A 17,674-nucleotide genomic window follows, 5' to 3' on the forward strand; every position below is an offset into this window, starting at 1 on the left:
CACTTGGCCCCTACCACCTCAGGATTCAATTACCCTCTTTGCATTTAGGTTTCCCAATGCAGTGACTGCATTTCCCACTGTGAGGTCTGATCTACAGAGAAAGCAACCATAGAGTATTCAAGGTGTCAACTGAAAAAAAATGCGCAACTTAAAAGTTGAAAATTATGTTGCATTTGGAACATAACTGAGGACTTAAGCCTGGGATACAGCCTCTCAGATAGCTCTGGGGACAGTTCCAAAGAGAAACAGAATATATAGGAGTTTTGCCAAAAAAAACCCAAGTAATCAAACATCAAAACTTTCCTGCTAATTAAAGGAAAACCAGACATCTCAAGTTAACGATTTTAACACTTTTCTATGTATGGGAAGATGTAAGAATCTGGGCTTAATAAAATTATTCCTTTGATATGCACCTAAACTATCTAGGGCCAGTATCCTGTTTTTCTACATCTTAAATCCCCTCAGGGTGCACTATCAGGGGTGGCTGCAGTGGCTGGTGGCTTGGTGGCTGCAAGATCCTTTGTTTACTGGTATGGCAGGTGACATTCTTTGTCCACAAAGGATATTGGGGATCCTCTCATAGATTTATTCCTCACAGTATTGATGGAAGGTAAAACTTCTGGAACCCCCCAGTCAGGTGAGCAGGTTTTAAGTGACAAATCTACTCTAACATTCCTCTATCCCTAAGCCTCTGAAGTTCTTCTCTAGCTTAAACTGAGGCAAGTCCAGCATTTCCAGTACTCATGGGGGGCCACCTTTTGGCCTATGTTTCAGCCAACCAACCAACAAAACTGCTAGAGCCCTTTCTAATTCCTCAAGCTGCAACAGTAAATGCAGAAGCCCTATTTAGTGAGCCCATACATTCAGCCTCATTCAACCTTATAAGGAATTCCTTCTTCCATTTTCCCACCCCTTTAGTACTTATTCCCACACATTTCCCAAGGTTTTGTCTGTGTAACTTAGAAAATGGAAGTCATTATTTTGGAATGTAATGCACTTCCTCATGAGTCACAGATTGTATCCCACCTTTAGGGACCTGCTGAGCTTGAGTCTAGTTAAAGGTCCAGAAGTAAGGTGGGGTGGTAGGGGTGGGTCCTGAGGAGACTAATAATTATGTTACATGACAATTGCGTCAGGGGAGGCTATGACCCTTTCCTCAGGCAATGCAGGGTTAATCCTCTCAGAAGGAGATGGAAAGGCTGATACCCTGTATGTAGAGAGGCCGCTTCCACTGGGGTTGAGGAAGCCATCTCTGCTGGGGCTGGGGAGGCCAATACCACTGGTGATAAAGGATTCATCACAGTTTAGGGGTTCAATATCCCCAGCTTCATCAGGATCTTCCCACGGGTCCCCATCCCAACTTATAAGATCCAGTTCTTTCCCAATCAATGCCCTCACATTGATTCAACAGTAGATGCCCTTCAAAACTGGGAGTTCAACTTGCATTGTAATTCAACCAGTTGCACGATGAGGTTCTGTGCTTGATTTCCAGCCCTGTAGCTACAGGAGACAGTGGTCTCCTTCAGGGCACATGGTCATTTATGTGGCACTTGAGCTGGGAGTTCAAATCACCAAGTTCATCCTTTTCTTTCAGTGACATACGAAGCAACAGAACAACATAATTATATACACTGGTTTTCCAAAAATGTTCAAAAGTATCATATACGTTCATCCCAGAGAAATTAAATTTTATGTCCATGCAAATATCTCTACATGATTGTTTCTAGCAGCTTTGTTTGTAATAGTCCCAAACTAGAAACAATAAAAATGTTCTAGGTCCCGGCTCGGGGAAGCGATCGCGGCCGCCGCCGCCGCCGCCGCCGCCGCCGCCGGACCGGCCGGAGTCGGGCCGGAGCCGCGTCCCCGCGGAGCAGGCCGGTGGGAGTGGGCGGCCGGCCTCGGCGGCGCCCCCGCGGCCTGCCCCGCGCTCGCCTCCGGGCCGCCGCGCCGCCGCTGCGATGGGGGCCGCCCGGGGCCGCGCCCCCGCCCAGTCCCGCCTGCCGCGTCGCCGCTGAGCGCATGGGCCGCACCGCGCCGCGCCGCTCTGGGAGCCGGTCCCGGGGCCCCGCCGCCGCCGCCGCCGCTCGGGTGAGTAGTGCGGCCGGGCGCGCATTCCTGAGGGGCGCGGGCCTGTGCGGCGCCCATTGTAGGCCGCGTAGGCCGGGCCAGGCGCGGGACCCGGAAGAGGGGCTTGGAGGGTGTGCGGGCTCCGAGGCTGTGCGGGCTTGGAGCGTGTGAGGAAGGTGTGTGGGTCCACTCTTGGGAGGTCGGGTGTGTCTAGGAAGGGATGCTAGCAGGTGATGCAGAAGGCAAGGTCTGTTGACTCTGGAGCCTATGGATGGGGAAGAGTGGGATTTGGTTCAGAAGGGGCAGCCACTTGCTGTAGGTGAGCTGAAGGGGGTGAGGAATACTCAGGATTCTGAGAAGGAATGGGGGCTCCTCCTGGAAGAGACCGGGGTGTGCAGCTGATGTGTTTGATTGGATGGTGCCGGGTGCAGTGCTGTGGTCTGTGGGCCTGGGGCATGTTCGGCCAGAGTGGGTGGGGTGCAGAGGGATCCTGGAGATAAGCAGGACAGTGGAGTGTCCCTTCCCCTCCCCCAGCAAAAAGTAGAAATGAGTGCGTATGAAACCCAGGGAGGGCACCCTCTGAGGCAGAGGTGCCTGAGTCTGGGTCTCTGCTGTGGTTTGGCTTGCTTGAGGGGCTTTACTCTTTCAGGTTGATGCCTCGCCCCCAAAACTCTCTCTTGGGTGTGTATCTTAGAATCTATCTCTGGCCTACATTTTGGAATTCAGTCGCTCATGAAACCAGAGCTGTATAGTCAGGACAGTGAAACTTCTAGCTCAGCCTCGAGGACAGAAGAGAAAAATACATTAGTACTCTGGGGATTTTTCTCAGCCCATCTCTAAGATAATTAATAAAGAGTTATTGTGCATCTCAGCCCCTCCTTTTTGCTTGTGCTTACGTTCTCTGCTGCTTCAGGAAGAATCTCAGATGTACTTGGACCAGGCCCTGTTTTGGAGAACATACACAGTCTAAACCTGACCTCCCAAGATAGCAGTATCTGGGTTTCAGTTTTAGGAACTTCTATTCAGGGACAAGGATGGGAAAGCATGCAAAATACAATGTTTCTGTTTGATTTTTCAGCAGGTATTGATGTTTCTTGGATTTATAGTTTCAGAAAAGCTAAGTGGATTTTTTGGGTTACATTAGTCATTGAGGATTTAGGTGGTGGGGGAACAGATTACATGTAAAACAGTAGTCCCAACCCTTCAAGACTTTAATTAATGGACAATTGGGAATGTGTCAGAATCACGCTCTATTGTTTCCACACTCCACATAAATCAAAAATTCAAAAGTTCTATTTGAGTAAAATAAATAAATATACACACACCTCTAGCACTGAGCTGGCTGCCATGGTACCCAGGGGGTGCGCCTAGGCAGTGACTGAAGGCGATTTTAAATGAGGTATCAGAGTTGTGCATTCTTTTTATGGAATCCCTTTATTGATGGTGGTTACAGGCTGTTGGCCAGATTCCGTGTTTGTGGGCGTTTGACTCTAACCTGAATTAATATAACTGCTTTATCTGTGGTATGTATGTGTGTGTACACTGAATGCTTGCTGTACTTCTCCGTGGGAACCCAGATATTTTGGTAATTGGAGCACATTTCAATAACAGCAGTAATTTGGAGAGATGTTTGTGTGCTTCCAGGGACACCAAAGGTCTTCTGTCATTTGACAGCCAAAAATAGATGTGAAGTTTAAGAAATGTTTCTTCTGGGCTGTGAAAAAATCGTTTAAATGATTAGGGGGACGTGTTCACACACAAATGAAAAGTTAGTCTACCAAGACAGCACATTTTTATAATAAACGGCTAGATCTTGAATTTGCTGCTATTTCAGCACCTGTGAAGAGCTGACATTTGGCGTCTATGACAAGTGTTGTTTTCCTTAATGTTTATGAATTAGGTGTTTATTGGTGCCCATTAGTTGCAAGACCTTGTGTTAGATGCTGTGGGCCCTGCAGAAAATGTTTAAATCAGCCTGCTACAAATCATTTACATGGAAGAGATAAGCACTTTAAGAGATAAGTGACAGTGACTTGTCATTAGCCTCCTGTTAGAACGCAGTGACTTGGTTTTTTCTCAAGGCTAGTGAACTAGAATATCTCCATCCGTAAGGCTCAGAGCACCAGGTAAAGCAAAAGAATGAAAAAAAAAAATGTTCTAGAATAAGTAAATGGTTAAACAAACCGTGGTACATTAATACTATGAAACACTACTTAACAGTAAAAAGGATTAACTACTGATACACGCAAGTACTTGGATGGATCTCAAAAAACATGCTGGGTGAAAGAAGCCAACATTTGAGGTTGGTGTTTGAAGGCCACATATTATATGAATACATTTATAGAGCATTCTCAAGATGACAAAGAAGGAGACAGACAAGTGGTTGCCAAGTTTTAGGGATGGTGCATGGGGGCCAGGGTGGGAGGAAGGTAAGTGTGACTATATATCAGGGTAACAGGAGGGAGGTCTTTGTGGTGATGGAACAGTTATGTATCTTGATCTTGGTGGTGGCAACACATGTGATAATGTGGCACACATATACCTTGTAGCAATGTCAATTTCCCAGCTTTGATAGTATCCTATTGTTACATAAAATGTAAGCAATTAGGAAAACCGGATGAAGATTACTTGGGGCTTTACTGTCCTATTTTTGCAACTTCCTGTCAGTTTATAATTATTTCAGAAGAAATCATTAAAAAAAGTAATATGTTCAAATAAGAAAAAGTCTATATAGAAGTGTTTTTTTGAGGGTGCTAAACTCTTCAAGACAACTTCAATTTTCAGGCAGTCATTTTATCATTTGTAACATAATAAGAGAAGCAAAAATTGTATTAGGGACTATATCTTGGGGAAAATTTAATGTAATTTTTGACACACTGTATTAGAAACATTCGTTTCTGCTGAATAATATTTGCTAACTTTTGAGATAGGTTAACCACAGGTAGATAAGTCTAGTAACCAATGAATAACATTAACAGAAAGGCAGTCTCTTAAGATACGTGATATCATGCTCTATGGAATTTTTCATTAATTTAGACAATTTTGTAGAGCTCCGATGTCAAGGTAAGTGACAAGTCCAAAGCTGCTGAAACCTAATGAGAATTACAAGAGGTTACATGGTAAATTGTGGCAAACCGATTCCAGCGGTCCCCAACTTTTTGGCACCAGGGACCAGTTTCGTGGAAGACAGTTTTTTCCACAGAAGCAGGGGGGATGGTTTAGGCAGTAATGTGAGCTACAGTGGCGGGCGTGATTCAGGTGGTAATGCAAGCAGTGTGGAGCAACGGATGAAGCTTCTCTCTCTCTCTCTCACCCACTGTTCACCTCCTGCTGTGCCCCCTGGTTCCTAACAGGCCTCGCACAGTGGGTTGGGGACCCCTGGATTAAGCGATGAAAATAAAGAATTACAGAGCTGGTATAGAATTGAAAGACTTCACAGTGACATATTGTTTGAGAGACTCTAAAGTGATTTCGTGGTGTTTCCAAGTTTGCTGGGGACTGGGGACCAGGCCCAACCCAGACTATTTGGCCCCTGTACCGTGATCTTCCCTGAGAGCCAGGCTCTGTTGCTTTCCTGCACACTCCCTGCTCTTTCCTCACAAGTTGTCTTCGTAGCACTGTGCAGCTTTAGCCAGATTTCAGGGCACAGAGAGCCTGCCTTGAACTGAGAGCATCTCTCCCACACATGCGCTTGAGGGCAGCCTGGGCTCTGCTCAGCTCTGAAGAGTCAGTCTTCAATGAACCCTATTACAGTTAAGGAGCTTCTCTGTAGCTTAAAATACTTGAGAAAGAGGAAAGAAAACGATTTTAGAAAGTATCTAATTGGAGCTATCCCAATCATATTTTTCATCAATGACTTTTGTGATTCCAGGCTTTTATAAGCACAATGATTCTGACACATTTTTAGGGAGAAAAGAGAGTGTTCTTTCCTACTTTAGTTATACTCTTTCAGTCACTGTAGTTTCATATTATTGAATGTACAAGACCAAAAACATCCACATATTCATATTCGCATTTGGAAAGATGTGCTTTAAAAATGTTTTTTAAATGCATTCTCACTATCAAAGTCACAAGAATACCTTCTGCAATAGGGAGGAAAAGGTGACTGTTATTTCTCTGTAAAATCAAATATGATACAGACCAAGTGGTAGGCATTCAATGAACGTGGCCCCCGAGACCATGTGTGGTGGTGATAAAGCCCTGGGATAGGAGTGCTTGCCAGGTCCTTGGTCTCTGGGTGAGTTCTCTTCATCTGTTCCATTAGAGCACTGGTCCAGAGTCCTTTCAGCTTACGCATTCAATGATTCTGTCCCACTAGTTCTTAGGCAAAATAAAACAGAACAAAACAAAACAAAATCAATAAAAACCACTTAAAAAGTAAATGAGAAAACTCTGCCTGACCTAATGTGAAGGAGTCACTTACTGTTCCCTATTTTGAATGGTATCCTTGTAATACCTGTAAGTGCTTATCTATCTGGGTATTAAAATGTTTTCATAAGGACCTGCTGTACAGCACAGGGAAAACACTCAATATTTTGTAATAACTTATATGGGAAAAAATCTGCAAAAGAACATATATATGTATATGTGCATATATATATATATGTATGTATAACTGAATCACTTTGCTGTACACCTAAAACTAACACAACATTGTAAATCAACTATACTTCAATAAAATAAATAAATAAATTTTAAAAATTGTGTTTTCATGAGTAGATGCTCCATGAGCGAGCTGCTGGCAGGGGAAAATGCAATGTGCTGCATCCGTATGCTTTTTCTGTGCCAAGTATTATTTGAGGAAGGAAAAAAACCTGCAACAATTCTGCTTTTGCAACATGACTTGAATCACCAGAATGTCTAGAATTCCTGTGTTCTCAAGGTGCTATCTTTCAGTTAGCATGGAATTAAGGAGATGAGGGGAATGGAAGTCTAAAATTCAATCCTTAACTGTGAAATGCTTATTAATGGAGGTACATAAAGCTTAATATATTGGAAAGTGTGTGGACTCGGTCATTTAGTAAAAAATATTTGGGGCTTACTATGTGACAGGCACCGTGTGACTTGCGGTGGATGTGTAAGGCTTGGATGGTGTTCCCAGGAAGCTCAATATTTAGTGTGGCATCTTCACTCTAGTTCTGCCAAGAATTAACCATGTGAGCACTTTGGAGGCTGTTTCATCAACACTAAAAAGGAAAATGAGAGCACAGGGCCTGAGTCTCTCAGGGGTCCCTGTTTGCTTCTATGAACCTGCTGAGAGTAAGGAATGTATTCATGTGTCAATTGGAGGATAAACTGTTACGTTCTCTTCTTCTTTTGATGTATGTACATATGTATGTATGTGTTTATTATTTATTTATTTAACTGAAGCTTAGGATTCTTTTTTTAATTTGGTTCTTCAATTATACTCTAAATAGAGTTTGTTTACAATAGGCTGTTCCTTGACAGCTTTCCCAGAGGGAAGACATGAAAATACAACAATTAGGTGTATCAACTCATTCAGAATGACAATGAATGAAGGGAGCAGATTCCCCTTCTTGGTGTCCCTGGCAGCCAGTGTGAGGGCCTGAACCTTGGGCTCGGCCACTGGGATCCTGCAACCCAAGACTGAGAGTCAGGAACAAGTGGGGAAAAGATTAAGAAGCAGTCGGATTTTATTGTTGTGATTGCAGTTGTGGAGTTCTTGGGGGAGGGGGGCACCACAGCAGGCAGAAGCAAGGGCCTGTCCAGCTATATGGATGGGTCCAGGGCAGCTGAGCTAGAGCTCTTCAGTGGCAGAAGCAGTACTCTGGGTCACATCTTTCTTTTTTCTTTTTTTTGATTGGTATCATTTATTTTTGTTAATTAATTTTTATTGGAGTATAATTGATTTACAACGTTCTGTTACTTTCTGCTGTACAGCAAAGTGAATCAGTCATACATATACATGTATTCACTCTTTTTTAGATTCTATTCCCATACAGGTTATTACAGAGTATTGAGTAGAGTTCCCTGTGCTATACTGTAAGTTCTTATTGGTTATCTATTTTATATGTAGTAGTGTGTATATATACATCTTGACCATTTCTATGACACGTTGTTTTATAGGACCTGACTATTCTTCTGAACTAGTGACCACTTCCACTTTCACTTGTGAACCATTTAATGACCTGCTTACAAACCCTTTTCTTCCTGTCACTAAGTGGCGACTCAGATTACTTAGAGATGGTCTGACCCATAGGAGGGATGCGTCCACCAGCTGGCACAACAGTGGCTCCCTGAATTAAAGCTGATGTTGCCCCTGGCATCCTGGGCTCTGCTGATCACTAGGCAAGCTGGGAAAAAAGTGTTACGAGATGGGTGGGAGAAATCCTTTCTGATGATCAAAGGGATCTTGTGTCCTGCCTCCCTACATCTATATCTTATGAAAATTCAAGAGGCAACAACACCACATTGGCTGGGCTGTGAAGGTCTCAGTTCCTTCAGAAATGAAGGTCTGGATCATGTCACCAAGTGAAGACACCAATGAGCCTAGTGCTGGCTGAGAACAAGGTGACCATGGAGCAGAGTGGCTGAGGGACGTCACAGTATCACGAATGATGCAGAAGCACATGCCTACACATGTTTCCTTCCATGCTCCATAACTCATTTTCCTCCCCCATCCCTTTCCCTTGTCAGACCATTTTATATAGACCACTATAGTGATGGTTACATTCACCATTACTCTGTGGGTTTCTGATGATGTAGATGTGCCTGTGACCATCTGAGAGGAGGATTAGACAACATCCAGAGACCCTAGGATTGGGGCTGGATGCAGAGACTTGAGGTTTTCTGCCTTTGGTGAGTGGGTGGTACCCTTCCTTATCTGAAAGAGAATTGTGTTCAGCAAGACTTACAATTTCTGGAATTTGAAGTGTGTATGTTACTGACCAGGGTCCTTGGCCTCCTTAATCAATAGAAATTGATCAGAGACCAGACAAGTAATTCAGGCAAAGCTTTATTGGGACCCCTGCTGCAGCAGGGGGAGCGAGAACAAGCAACAGGTTCCCTTGCTCGCTTCCTGGGTGTGGGGGTGGGGGCAGCTGGTTCCTTATATGGGGGGAGGTAGTGGTGTGTCCCAGGGTTGGGCCGGAGGGGTGACTTAGGTGGTCTGCCCACCCCTTTGGTGGTGCTGAGTGCAGGGGGCATGCGCAGAACCCAGCCTTTGCTCCCGACCCCCGTTTTTGCTTCTAGCTCTTCAGAAGTGGCAGTTGGGCTTTTTTGGTCTTTCTGTATCTTTTGTCCAGAATTTGCCCCAACTGTGCATGCACGCAGTTATTTTTAGTCCCTTATAGTTTCTTTGCATTTTGTTGCTCTAAGAGACATTTGTCCAGGTGCAAGCACTGCAGCACTGCAGCAAAGGCTCCCAGGTCCCAGCCTGTTTCATGTACATGAATAGATGTAAATTTGGGAAACTGTGCTTGTTATTTTTCGACTGTCCAGCACCCACCCGCCCCTGACTCTGCGGAATTAACCCAGATGTGATTTCCTATTGAGAGGCAGTGTGTTTCCTGCTACTGTGGAAACCACTTCACCTGCAGATGAGAGTGGGGCTGTGACCTGCACTCTTGTGTTAAGTAGGTTGTTGTTCTTTTCTTCCACCCTTTTTCTTCTCCTTCTTCTTCTTATTATTTTGGGATAAGAACACAACGTAAGATCTATCCCCTTAGCAAATTTTTTTTTTTTTTCCCTTAGCAAATTTTTAAGAGCACGTACAGTGTTACTAACCAGAGGCACTATTCTGTACAGAAGATCTCTAGGACTTATTCATCTTGCATAACTGGAACTTTGTTCCCTTTAACTAACACCTTCTCTTTTCCCCCTCCCCTCAGCCCCTGCCAACCACCATTCTACTCTGTGCTTCTGTGATTTGACGATTTTAGATTCCTCACGTAAGTGGTATCATGTAGTATTTGTCCTTCTGTGTCTGACTTATTTCACTTAGCATAATTTTTCCACATTCATTCATGTTGTCACAAATGGCAGGATTTCCTTCTTTTTTAACACTGAATAATAGTCCATTATATATATCTCACATATCTTTTATCCATTCGTCTGTTGATGGACATTTAGGTTGCTTCCACATCTTGGCTATTGTGAATAATATTGTTGCAGTGAATGTAGGAGTGCAGAAATCTTAATGAGATCCTGATTTCAATTCCATTAACTATATACCCAGAAGTAGGGGAGGTTCCTCAAAAAAAACTAAAAATAAGAGGATTGTTAGCTCTTGGTTGGTCCTGAACAGGCAAAAATAAAGGGGGCAGCAGGGTCCAACCGAAAGGCAAATATGGTCCTGCCCCCTCACCCACTCCCACCCTTGATCCAGGGGTATTTGGTTTCTACTTATTTCCCAAGCCCAGTCCTTCAGCCTCTTATTGATTCTGTGAGCCCATAAGATGCTTTAATAAATTCTCCGTTTCTTAAGAAAAATTGTCCAATAATGTTGCTCCCAACAAAGAATTATGCTACTCCTTACTGTCAAAAGGAATTTTAGCATTTATAATTCAGAGTTTACTGAATTGCAGTATAGTGCAGGCCTTGTAGTTTCATTACGAAGGAAATCCTGGTTTACTCCATTAAAAATCTGTGACCTAAAATAGAAGTTGAGTCAGATTTTTATTGACTCAAGCAACAACGAAGAGTTCTGTTCTTGTGGAGTTTTGATAAATGCCTTAAGAAACTTAAGGATATCAAAGTGATTTAGAGAATTTCAGTAACCTTCCCAAAACATGTTCGTACATGCTATCCTTATTCTAAATTGAGAAATGTGTAATGCAGTTGTATTATTTTGTGTGTTGATATTAATAATACATAGAGGTTTTTCTTTACTTTCTGATCATGAAACTCCACCCCTAGGGAATTCTGGCCTTTCCATGGAAACAAAATTCTCCATAAAAAGCTGTGGGATGGGGCCCTGGGGTCCCACTCCAGCAGATGCCTTTATTTGATTTGATTACTTGTGTTGTTCTTCATCCCATTAGTTCCTTGCAATAAAAATTTCAAATGTTGCTTGTGAGACTGAAATGCCAATTAGTTGAATCAGATGAGAATCTGGGTCGATGATAATGAGTCCTTATACCCTTCCCACCTCCTAGGGTGTGAAATAGGCTGTTATGCCACATGGTATTTCCATATAAACTCTATCAAAACATAAGCTTATAAGTAATGACAAAAACTGAGACAATGACTTACCTCTATAAAATATATTTTAAAATAGAAAGATATATGTGTAAGTCCAGATGTAAATTCAGGCTCAATTCTGAAAGATGATTATTATTCAGACCCTGAAAGAGTTTTTTGTTTTAATTTATTTTCTTGAAGTATAGTTGACTTTACAATGTTGTGTTAATTTCTGCTATACAGCACAGTAATCCAGTTATATATATATATATATATATATATATATATATATATACACACACATATATATGTGTGTATATATATATATATACACATATATATGCGTATATGTATATATATACATATATATATATATATATATATATATATATATATATATATATATATGCATTCTTTCTCATATTCTTTTCCATTACAATTTATCACAGGATACTGAATATAGTTCCCTGTGCTATATGGTAGCACTTTGTTGTTTATCCATCCTATATATACTAGTTTGCATCTGCTAATCCCAAACTCCCAGTACTTCCCCCCACCCCCCCACATGGCAACCACAAGTCTGTTCTCTACAGACCTTGAAAGTGTTTTGAATATTTTGGATTAGATAAACAGGAAAACAAACATTCCATATTCTATCAAGAAGGATGAGAAAAAGGAATCAGGTAGATGTGTTCCAAATTTTGAAATTTTAACTTCAACTAAATATGAATGCATATCCTGTGCTTCCCCTCAAACAGATTTACATTTAATTGAGAGTAGGAGGAAAAATTCTGTTCTGAAAGAGACAGAGACTGTTTATGGGAATCGAGACGATTACTTCTGAGGGTGGGAACAGTAATAATAATAGTTGAATCTATAAAGATCCTGCTATGGCCAGGCATTGTACCAAGTCTTTCACATGCGTTAATTCATTTAATCCTCACAGCACCTCTGTGAATCTGACATATTATTATGCCCATTTTACAGATGAGGAAACTGAAGCACAGACAGGTAAATGACTTGCCCAAGTTCCACAGCTTCTGTGAAAAGCTAATTTTCAAAGTAAACATTTTAGTGCTATTTGATTTTTTAAACTATGTGCCTCTATTAATTTTGTGACTAAAATTTAAAAATTCCAATTGAATAGAGATTTTTTGCTTCCATTATATTTTTTTCTGGAAAAAATATTATTAAGTTTGCCCCCAAATACCACTGAATTATAAAGTTGCTTTTTACAGTTATACATCCAGAACTTAATGCAAAATTGAGATCTAAAGATAATAGGCAATATTTTACATTGGTGTTTGTAATATCAGGGCACAAACTTTTAGAAGTGACTTTGTTAGCCAGCCCTCCTGTAACTAAATCTATTTGGAAATCTCAGCCTATTATCTTAAGGTGTCTTTAAAATGAATTATCAGAGTGGCTGGGTACATCTGTACTGAAAACACTATTTGTCTAATTGCTTCTACTTAAGTAAACATTACATATTACTAGAGATTTCAAATTGATTTTAAATTAAATAAGATCTAGTAAAACAAAGAGCAACATAAACTGTTTTAACTTGCCCCTTGCTTTTGTTGTTTTGTTTTGTTTTTTTCTTCTTTTCAAAGAGTTTCTTACTGATTTCTTCAAAGGAAATCAGGAAACTCTACATGTTTAGATAAAGTTCTATCTATATCATAAGACCCAGGACTTCAGATGAAAAAGGTTTTATAGATAATCCTCCTCCTCTTGAAATATTTATAATAATCCAGGACATACCTTCTGGTCAATCATATCATCTAGATAAATACTATTTTTAGTTTTTATTACTTATTCAGTACCTATGGAGTATTACATAATGCAGTGTAGTCCAATTTATATATGAAATACAAATTTAAATAACAGAATTTGGTGTATAGTGCACCTTTATTTCTTTTAAACATAGACATATTTTAAGAGGTGAACTTTGTCAACTTTACATGGACATATCTTTTTGGAAGTGGAGTATTAAGTTTGAATAGAATAAAGGTTTACAAATGGATATTGGCTAATATATGCATTTATATATATACATATGTTATAAAAATAATTTTGTTTTATTCTCTAAAACATCACATACATGTTTTCACCCTGGGAATCATTCCTATGTAAGTCAGTGCCTTAAAATATATATGCTAATAAACAATATTCAATGTGCTACAAAAATAATTTAGTTAAATTTTTAAATGAACTTACCTTCTAGTTACCTCATTTCAATATTTATAGATTATAGGAATGAAGTACAGGAAACTGAATTTTACCTTATAGGGAACTTGCATTCAGGAGCACCATCAATTTTAGCCTGCAATGATTGTGCAAATATGTCTAAGAAAAGAAGCATGCACTTAGATGCAGAAGTTCTTCCATCTTACAGCTTACAGTGTTTAAGAAGTTGATCTATATGCATATATAATAAGAAAGCTTTTAAAAATATGCCTTTGAAATTCAGTTGTTTATACAAATATTTTTAGGACAATAAGTTTGAAGAATATGACAAGAATTTAGAGCACCAAAGTGTTTGTTTTTTTTTTTTAATTGCCAGGTGGTTAAACATCTTTGTCATAAAGCTACAGTAAAGGCACTCATGTGAAATGTACATGTGTGAGGTGTAAGAAGGGATCTCCTCTCTTGGTTACACTATTGCCAATAGCTATTTCAGTCTCGTGAATTCAAACATAATTGGTGGATGCTCCAAGCTTAGAGTCCAAAATCATCCACGTGTTTTTGATTGAAATCTCCCAAGATCTTAGATAATACTAAAACAAGGGTGGGAAGATGTTATATGGAGAACAAATGGAGCACAAGTACAATGAAATGTGATTTTTCACTTGATGAAACAGAGGTGAATTAGAAACTATAGAAGAGAGTGTACAAAATACCCCAAATAACAGCGATCTAAAGTCCCTATTAAAAGCTAGCTTTTCATAGGATATTTTAAAAGAATCAAAAGAAATCATTTTTTTTGGTTTTAGTTCTTCAGCTTTTTTTTTTTTTTTTATATTTGTTCCTCTGTATGTGTTGTGTCTTTTATTTTCTGGATATTTTAAAGATTTTCTCCTTATCTTTACTCATCAGTAATCTGAGTATGATGTGCCCAGGCTTGGTTTTCTTTGTATTGATATTTATCATGTTTGGGGTTTTCTTTTTTTTTTTTTAATTAATTAATTAATTAATTAATTTTTGGCTGTGTTGGTTCTTCGTTTCTGTGCGAGGGCTTACTCGAGTTGCGGCGAGCCGGGGCCACTCTTCATCGCGGTGCGCGGGCCTCTCACCATCGCGGCCTCTCTTGTTGCGGAGCACAGGCTCCAGACGCGCAGGCTCAGTAATTGTGGCTCACGGGCCTAGTCGCTCCGCGGCATGTGGGATCTTCCCAGACCAGGGCTCGAACCCATGTTCCCTGCATTAGCAGGCAGAGTGTCAACCACTGTGCCAGCAGGGAAGCCCCCGAGTTCTTCAGCTTTTTTATAAGATAGCCTCAATTTAAAATAATTACACTAATTAGTTTCACTCAGTAAGAGAATGCGATTCTGTGCAATCAGTTTGTCAGACATATATCACAAAATAAAACAACCGAATAAAATAATTGAGCATCCCTTCTCCAAACCGTCTTCCTCTCTGTTGCGCTCATGTTCCCTCTTTCTAACACCTAATTTCTATTCGTGGCAAGCCCTCCACCTCGGGTGACGCTTACTGTGTGAGTCCCCATAAACCAGACGTCCATCTGTTCTTTCTTTCTTTCGATTACTTCCGATGATAAAGCCACTCCTCTGTTATTGAGGTGGTGGCAACAATGGATATTTGTAGTGCGCTCCATCTTTTGTATGCCCTTCATTGAAGGCTGCTGAGTTGGTAGCTTCACGAAGGAGGATGCACTCTTCGGCATTTGTATGTGTGTGTTTGGGGAAGAGGGTTTTGTAATCGTTTTCATTCAAAAATAAATGCTGACAGCTTCACTCCAAATTAATAGTGTATACTTTTCCATGTCATCAATATTGACATTTGGAAATCTTATTCATTAGTCTGTGATCTGGAAGGAAACTATTTTAATGGTTCTTGGCCCTTGCATCTGTGATTCTCTTGTCATTGAAATCTGTAAAACATTGATATTAACTCTGAAATTTTATACTTTTAAACATTATTGACTTCCTGGGAAGAAGTCATATGTTAGAACCTTACAGCATACACTTCAGCTATAGAAAAACTATTAAGTGCTGTTTATTTAATTTAATAACACAGATCTAGGCCATTTAATTTTTTAGCCAGATTTATTAAGATATAATTCACATATGATTATAACTCATCCATTTAGAGTGTAAAATTCAGTCGTTTTTAGTATACTCACAGATATGTGCAGTGATCACGACGGTTAATTTTAAAACATTTTTGTCACCTCAAGAAGAAATCCCATACCTATCACCCTACTATCCCCACAAGCCTCCTAGCCCTAAGCAATCACTTACTGCATTTTTGTTAAATCTCTAAAACCTTCATGAATCAGCACTTTGCTACAAAGCTACAACTCTCTCTGCCACTATTTCTTTAATTAGAAACTTTTTTTTTTTTTTTTTTTTTTATAATTTTGGCCTCCAAGTAACATATGCAAATAACTCTATTGCCAGGGAAATAGGAAGCCTCACTGAGAGTTTCTTTTTTTTTTTTTTTTTTTTTTAAAGGATTTTCTTATTTATTTATTTATTTATTTATTTATTTTTGGCTGTGTTGGGTCTTCGGTTCGTGCGAGGGCTTTCTCCAGTTGCGGCAAGCGGGGGCCACTCTTCATCGCGGTGCGGGGACCGCTCTTCATCGCGGTGCGCGGGCCTTTCTCTATCGCGGCCCCTCCCGTCACGGGGCACAGGCTCCAGACGCGCAGGCTCAGCAATTGTGGCTCACGGGCCCAGCTGCTCCGTGGCATGTGGGATCTTCCCAGACCAGGGCTCGAACCCGTGTCCCCTGCATTAGCAGGCGGATTCTCAACCACTGCGCCACCAGGGAAGCCCCGAAACTTTTTTTTGAGCAGTGTTAGGTTTACAGAAATATTAAGCAGATATAGAGATTCCATTTATTCTATTCTCCTGCCAACGCCCCATTCCCTTTTCCCCAATTATTAACATCTTGCATTAGTGGTACAGTTTTACAATTGATGAACCAATACTGATATATTGTTGTTAATTAAGTTTTACATTAGAGTTCACTATTTGTGTTGTACGTTCTATAGGTTTGGATAAATGTATAATGACATGTACTGACCATTACAATCTCATACATAATAGTTTCACTGCCCTAAAAATTCTTGTAATCTACCTGTTCATCATTCCTCTCTTGTCCCGAATTCCTGGCAACCCCTAATCTTTTTAGTGTCTCCATAATTTTGCCTTTACCAGAGTGCTGTAGAGTTGGAAGATTTTCTTCCATGCTATCTTCCAGAAGTTTTATAGCTTTGTGTTTTATATTTAGGTCTGTGCTCTATTTTCACTTAATGTTCGTGAAAGGTGTAAGGTTTGTTTCTAAATTCACTTTTTTTTTTTTTTTTGCATGTGGATGTCTAGTTATTCCAACATTGTTTGTTGAAAAGACTATCTTTGTTCATAATATTGCCTCTGTTCTTTTCTCAAAATCAGTTGACTGTATTTGTCTTGGTCTATTTCTGGGCTTTCTATTCAGTTCCATTGATCTATTTGTCTATTCTTTTGCCCATACCACACTGTCTTGATTACTGTTAACTTTATAGTAAGTCTTGATTTTGGGTAATGTTAATCCTCCAACTTTGTTCTCTCCCTTCAATACTGTGTCAGCCATTCTGGGTTTTTACAAACTTTAGAATCAGTTTGTCAATATCCACAAGATCACTTGGGATTTTGATTGGGATTAATTAAATCTGTAGATCAAGTTGGGAAGAACTGACATCTTAACAATTTTGATCATCCTATACATGAACATGTAGTATCTCTCCATTTATTTAAATTATTGGATTTCTTTCATCACAGGTTTGTAGTTTTTCCTCATATAGATATTACACATATTTTCTTCAACTTATACCTAAGTATTTCATTTTTGGGTGTTAATGTAAATGATATTGTGTTTTTTAATTTCAAAACCCAGTTGTAAATTGCTGGTGTACAGGGAAGCAATTAATTTGTATATGTGAAAAATGTATCCTGCAACCTTGCTATAATTGCTTATTAGTTCTCAAAGTTTTTTGTTGATTCTGTGAGATTTCCTACATAGATGATCATGTCATCTCCAAAAACAGTTTTATTTCTTCCTTTCCAATTTATATACTTTTAATTTCCTTTTTTTGTCTAATTATATTAGCTGTGAATTCTAGGACAATGTTGAAAAAATGTGTTGAGGCGATATCCTTGCCTTGTTCTTTTTTATTTATTTATTTATTTATTTTTGGCTGTGTTGGGTCTTCGTTTCTGTGAGGGCTTTCTCTAGTTGC

The 17,674-nt window shown here is 40.0% G+C and overlaps 1 protein-coding gene across 1 annotated transcript in view; it reads left to right on the top strand.

Annotated features, from left to right (window-relative positions):
* Positions 1-1,991: 1,991 nt before the first annotated feature.
* The window catches only part of LOC130706612 (uncharacterized), a 180,932-nt gene continuing 165,249 nt past the window's right edge, over positions 1,992-17,674 (top strand). The window contains exon 1 of the mRNA XM_057539300.1: positions 1,992-2,088. The gene's annotated coding sequence lies outside the window, so the exon portion shown is untranslated. The remainder of the gene's footprint in view (positions 2,089-17,674) is intronic.

This window comes from Balaenoptera acutorostrata (genome assembly GCF_949987535.1).
Source record: "Balaenoptera acutorostrata chromosome 6 unlocalized genomic scaffold, mBalAcu1.1 SUPER_6_unloc_5, whole genome shotgun sequence".
NCBI classification, from domain to species: domain Eukaryota; kingdom Metazoa; phylum Chordata; class Mammalia; order Artiodactyla; family Balaenopteridae; genus Balaenoptera; species Balaenoptera acutorostrata.